This window comes from Myotis lucifugus, unplaced genomic scaffold (assembly GCF_000147115.1).
Source record: "Myotis lucifugus unplaced genomic scaffold, Myoluc2.0 scaffold_363, whole genome shotgun sequence".
Classification (NCBI taxonomy): Eukaryota; Metazoa; Chordata; class Mammalia; order Chiroptera; family Vespertilionidae; genus Myotis; species Myotis lucifugus.
The window spans coordinates 124128-130099 of NW_005871411.1; the positions used below are offsets into that span (position 1 = coordinate 124128).

Consider the following 5972-nt stretch of genomic DNA (forward strand, 5'->3'; position numbering starts at 1 on the left):
AGCTTCCGAAGAAGGCTAAGGTGGGAGCGGCCTGTTTTGGTTCGAGATGCAACTCATCTGGGTTTTCTAAACCCCAAACAAAGAGCAGGAATCTGCAGATCTCTCTGTAGCTCCTGCTGGGAGGCCTCAGGTAGTGGTTGACTTTGCACCTCCTTGGAGACCCAAGAGCCCGTGTACCCTGTGGACAAAGTGAGACCACACCAGATTACAACTCTTCAGATCCATAAGAGACACACTCAGGGGACAGACTCAGTGAGACCCAAAGCCTCATTGAAGCAAGTCCTGCCCCATAAGGGTGTTCCAACACAGCACTTCTCCCATTGTAGACACAACTGGTCCTCACAGCCAATTCATCTGGAGGTCAATTCCTCCCAGTGATACCAACAGCAATCAAGGCTTAAGTACAACAAGACTGCACACAGCCCACAAAGGGGTGCACCAAGAGCATCCACCTCAGGTGACTGGGGAGGCTGAGCCACTGGGCCCTATAGGACACCTAGCACACAAAGCCACTCTATCAACACAGGGAAGCAGCCAAAATGCAGAGACAAAGAAACATGTCGCAAGTGAAAGAAATGGAGGAAAACAAAATACTGGATAGAGAGTTCAAAACCATGGTTATAAGGCTACTCAAGAATCTTCTTGAAACCTCCAAGAAATTTAGTGAGACCCTCAAGGATATGAAAAAGGACCAATTAGAAATTAAGCATACACTGACTGAAATAAAGAATAATATGCAGAGATTCAACAGCAGACTAGAGGATCCCAAGAATCAAGTCAAAGATTTGAAATACGAAGAAGCAAAAATCACCCAACGGGAAAAGCAAAACGAAAAAAGAATCCAAAATCATGAAGATAGTGTAAGGAGCCTCTGGGACAACTTCAAGCATACTAACATCCGAATTATGGGGGTGCCAGAAGAAGAGAGAGAGCAAGATATTGAAAACCTATTTGAAGAAATAATGACAGAAAACTTCCCCTACCTGGTGAAAGAAATTGACTTACAAGTCCAGGAAGTGCAGAGAACCCCAAACAAGAGGAATCCAAAGAAGACCACACCAAGACACATCATAATTAAAATCCAAGGGCAAAAGACAGAGTGAATATTAAAAGCAGCAAGAGAAAAACAGTTAGTTACCTACAAGGGAGTACCCATACGACTGTCAGCTGATTTCTCAACAGAAACTATGAAAGCCAGAAGGGAGTGGCAAGAAATATTCAAAGTGATGAATAGCAAGAACCTACAACCAAGATTACTCTACACAGCAAAGCTATTATTTAGAATTGAAGGTCAGATAAAGATCTTCACAGACAAGAAAAAGCTAAAGGAGTTCATCACCACCAAACCAGTATTATATGAAATGCTGAAGGATATTCTAAGAGAAGAAGAAGAAGAAGAAGAAGAAGAAGAAGAAGAAGAAGAAGAAGAAGAAGAAGGAGGAGGAGGAGGAGGAGGAGGAGGAGGAGGAGGAGGAGGAGGAGGAGGAGGAGGAGGAGGAGGAGGAGGAGGAAGAGGAGGAGGAGGAGGAGGAGGAGGAGGAGGAGGAGGAGGAGGAGGAGAAGAAGTGGAGGAGGAGGAGGAGGAGGAGGAGGAGAAACTATGAACAACAAAATGGCAACAAATACATATCTATCAACAATTGAATCTAAAAATCAAACAAATAAGAAATCTAATGAACAGAATAAACTGGTGAATAAAATAGAATCAGAGGCATGGAAATGGAACAGACTGGCGATTCTCAGAGGGAAGGGCAGGGGCAGGAAGAGATTAAACAAAGATCTTATATGCATGTATGCATTATCTATGGACACAGACAATGGGTGGTGAAGGTCTGGAGTGGGGCAGGAACTGGGTGGAGGGGAGCTATGGGGGAGGGGAAGAGGGACATCTGTAATAATCTCAACAATAAAGATTTCTTTTAAATTAAAAAAAAAAAAGAACCACTGAAAAAAGTTGTTGGGTAGCTAGGTTAGGTAAGGTGCTGTGCTTCCTGTCTAGTGAAAGTCTTATTTCTCTCCACTACAGAGGAAAGAAACAGACTTGTGATAGCCACTACCACTCTTCTATGCAATGTCAGGATCCAGATGTGTTGAAAGATTAGAAAGTGGGCTGGAATTCTCAATTGAATATGTTTAGACAGTGCATATACAGCATAGGATTGTTTTTATCATCCCTACACAGGTGTCCTTGTTTTTTAAATCCTTATGATCCTCTATATATTTGGAGCATAATTTTCACCCAGTGCCCAAGAAAACCTATAATGGTGCATTCCAATACTGTGTCCTCATTTTTTTTCTACTTGATATGCCAGTTTCTGAGAAAGCGATGTTAAAAAACTTTCACTATGAATGTAGATTTTTCAATGTATTCTTTGGCTTTATTTATATTTCAAAGCTATGATGAAAATTGTAAATTGTTTTATGATTCTTCTATCTTCTTGGTAGGTGTTTTATTAATGTAATGCATCTTTTCTTTTCCCTTTCCATGCTTTTACCCTTGCATTATACTTTGTCATTTTAACATTGTTACTCCTGTTTTCGCTTTATTAACATCTGCTTGGCATATAATTTTCCTTCGCTCTATTTTCAAACGTTCTGCATCATTTGGTTTTATATTTGCCTCTTGTAAACAGCTCATAACTGGATTTTTAAATTCAATTCTGAAACTCTGTGTCAGTCACATAGGTTGTGATTCATGACATATTTTTCCTTTCTGTTATTCTGTTTAATATGCATCTTTTTTTCCCCTGATCTCTTGTTGCTAAAATTTTCTTTATTCCATCTTTCTCCTCTAATTACTTGGAAATTACATATATTGCTACTCTTCTTTAAATAGCTACCTTTAAATTTTAAAATGCATCTTTAAGCATATTTTAAGCCAAAAATTAATTTTTTTTTTTACTCAAGAAATAGTCAATGCCTGCCTACCCTATGTGAGTCGCTGTCCAGGGGTTCTGCAAAAAATAAGAAATGGACAGTAATGTCATGGAATTTTATTCTGGTGGGAGTAGAAAGACAATAAAAACAATAAACGCTATCCATGGGTTTTTGAAGGACAGCAAAGAGGCCAGTGTGGTTGGAGTGGTGTGGGAGAGAAGGAAGGCAGTGGGACATGAGGTCAGTGAGGTTATAGGGTCAAGTCACAAAGGGCTGCATGGATCAGAGTGAGAAACTTGGCATTTGCGCTGAGCTAGTTGGGAACCAGTGTAGGGTTTTGATCAGAGGAGAGAAGCACTCTGACTTGGGTTTAAGCAGGGTCACTCTGGCTCAGTGGGATTATTTTCAAGTGAAGAAAAGCATAGACAGAAGCAAGAAGCTATTGCAAAAATCAGGTGAAATATAATGGTGGCTTAGATCTGTGTAGTGGCAGGAGTTGGTGAATAGTGGTCAAATTCTGGATGTATTTTGGAGTCAGAGTCAAAACTAAGTTTGCTGGAAAACCAGATTATGGTATGAACAAAAGAAAAGATGAAATCAATAAAAATAAATATTTTAAAAAAGAAAAGATGACAAAGATGCTCTCTGTGACCTACCTCTAGTCATGCTCCTCTAAGCCCTCAAGAGTCCAACCTTGGGCTCGGTCCTTGCCCATTTAGTCAAGTTCTAGCAAGACACCTGTTGGGTCTGTCCAAAGTCCTCATCCCCTATCCTTGATATCTGTTATGGACTAAATGTTGGTATTCATCCCAATATTCATATGTTGAAATCTAATCCCAAAGGGATGGTATTAGGAGATGGGGCCTTTAGTATATTATGAAGATGTGAAGGTGGACTCTCATGAATGGGATTCATGACTTTATAAGCATCATGAGTTTGCTTTCTCTCTCTCTCTCTCTCTCTCTCTCTCTCTCTCTCTCTCTCGCCTCTTTCCACCATGTGAGGATATAAGAAGTTGGCAATCTGCAACCCCAAAGAGGGTTCTCACCAATAACCGACCATGATACCACCCAGATCCCAGACTTCCAGCCTCCAGGACTGTCAGAAATAAATTTCAGTTGTTGGTAAGCCACCCACTCTGTGGTACTTTGCTATAGTAGCCTGAACTAAGACAACATCTTATCACCCTGGCCTGACTGGAGCAGGAATCCAGCTGAGTTAGTCTAGCATGAATCCCCCTAGCCTGGATGTTTCTTCTTGTAATTTTCTATCCACTGACATCCCACCCTGCTGTTTGGCTATAAATTCCTACTTGTATAGCCCAAACATTTCCACTCACATGAGACCCTCTCCGGCCACACCAAGATGTTTCCCCTATGGCAAACCCCACTGCAGCCGTCCCCCTGAATAAAGTCTGTTTTACCATCTTTTAAAAATGTCTGAATAATTTTTTGCTTTTTTTCTTTGTTTGCTTTTTGTTGTTGTTGTTCTTTGGTTAATCTCTTTCCATCCCCACCACTCCCACCCTCTCTGAAATCTGTCATTCTGTTCCATAAATCCATGTCTCTGGGCCTATTTTGTCTTTTAATACATGGCTTTTGTTGCATCTTTAAGATATCACAAATAAGTCTGGCATTTTGCTATTTCCGGAGCTGGACAACTTAGATCTGATTCATCAGCCTGCTGAACTGTTCCTTTTGCAGAAACATAGATACCACCCAAAAACTTTCTGATATCCTTGTTTTTAACTGTTGTGACTTGCTGAATCAAAGCACTGGAGTTTGATAAAAGTTCAATGTCATTTCCTTCAAGAATTAACTCATCTTTCTGGGCTTGAGATACTGAACAAACAACCCCTGACCTCATTCAAACCCTGCGGATTTATTTTTCACCCAAGAAATTTTTTATTTCAACAAGAGAACCATTCTCCTGAACAACAACGCTGATGGGGAAGTGAGCGTACTCAGACCTCATTTTGTAACGGAAGCCCAGTGTAACACCCTTGATCGGGCTCTGTACATAACTGCTGGTAATGCCAACGGTAGCCAATTCCTTTTTATTTCACAACCATTTGTCAACCTGGAGCCTCTTCTTTTTCTTTCCAAGGAGACTGAGTTTTACATTGACATGATTTAAGTCCCTCTGCAGGATACCTCTGGAGCCCTTCACAACAACTGTCCCTTCAGAGTGATGTCGACATTTTCTGGAATGTCGACAGTCTGATTGCTGAAAATGGTCTTCGTCCTTGCAATAGATGTGGCAAGGAGAGAATGTCTCAGAAATGTCTTTTCTTTAACAAGAATAACACCAGGATGTTTCATTTGAACAACTGAATGGCAGCATTTGCCACTAATGGCAGGAATAACTGGTTATTGAAGAGCAGGTTGGGAAATAAGCTACGTTCAGAACATGTTAAATTTGAGATACCTATTCCACACCTCAGTGAGATGGAAAGTGTGCAGTCATAGAGAAGGGTCTGCAAGTCATGGGAGGCAATAGTGCTAGAGATTAAGATTCAGGAGTTCCTGGGGATTAAATAGGATAGTATTTGATGACACAAACTGGGATGCACTCATCAAGGCAGTCAGTAGAGAGAGAAAGGAGAAGGTGCCACTTTCCTATTGGAGGTAAGGGGGTTGGAAGAGTCCAAACATTTCCACTCACAGGAGACCTTCTCCTGCCACGCCATAGTTGCTATGAGACCCTGGTTCTGAACAGCTCTGGGGCGGAGAATTAGTAGATAAGCATGGATTTCTGTTCAGGGGAGCTTTAGAACACCTCCACTTGCCTATAGCATTGAGTTGGAATGAGATCTAAATATTATTTCTTGAAATAAGTAGAATGCATATTTTTCCATATAAAGCTATTGCCATGACAAGAGATTATTGTCCAAAAAGAGGAAACATAGTTATTAGTCCTGTTTGGGCTTTGTATCACTCTTTGCATTTTGAGAGTTTTCACAGAACATTATTAAACCCTGATGCCCAACTGTTGATAAGAAAGCTGGGGTTCTGAATGGTCCAAGCTGAGGTTCTAGAAGGCCATTATCACCCAGATAATAAGTGGGATTCTCTCCTTATGATGTTCTCTTTTTT

At 40.8% G+C, this 5972-nt stretch overlaps 1 pseudogene; it reads right to left on the minus strand.

Annotated features, from left to right (window-relative positions):
- Positions 1–4494: 4494 nt before the first annotated feature.
- Positions 4495–5198, minus strand: LOC106699290 (annotated as a pseudogene).
- Between the last annotated feature and the right edge of the window lie 774 nt (positions 5199–5972).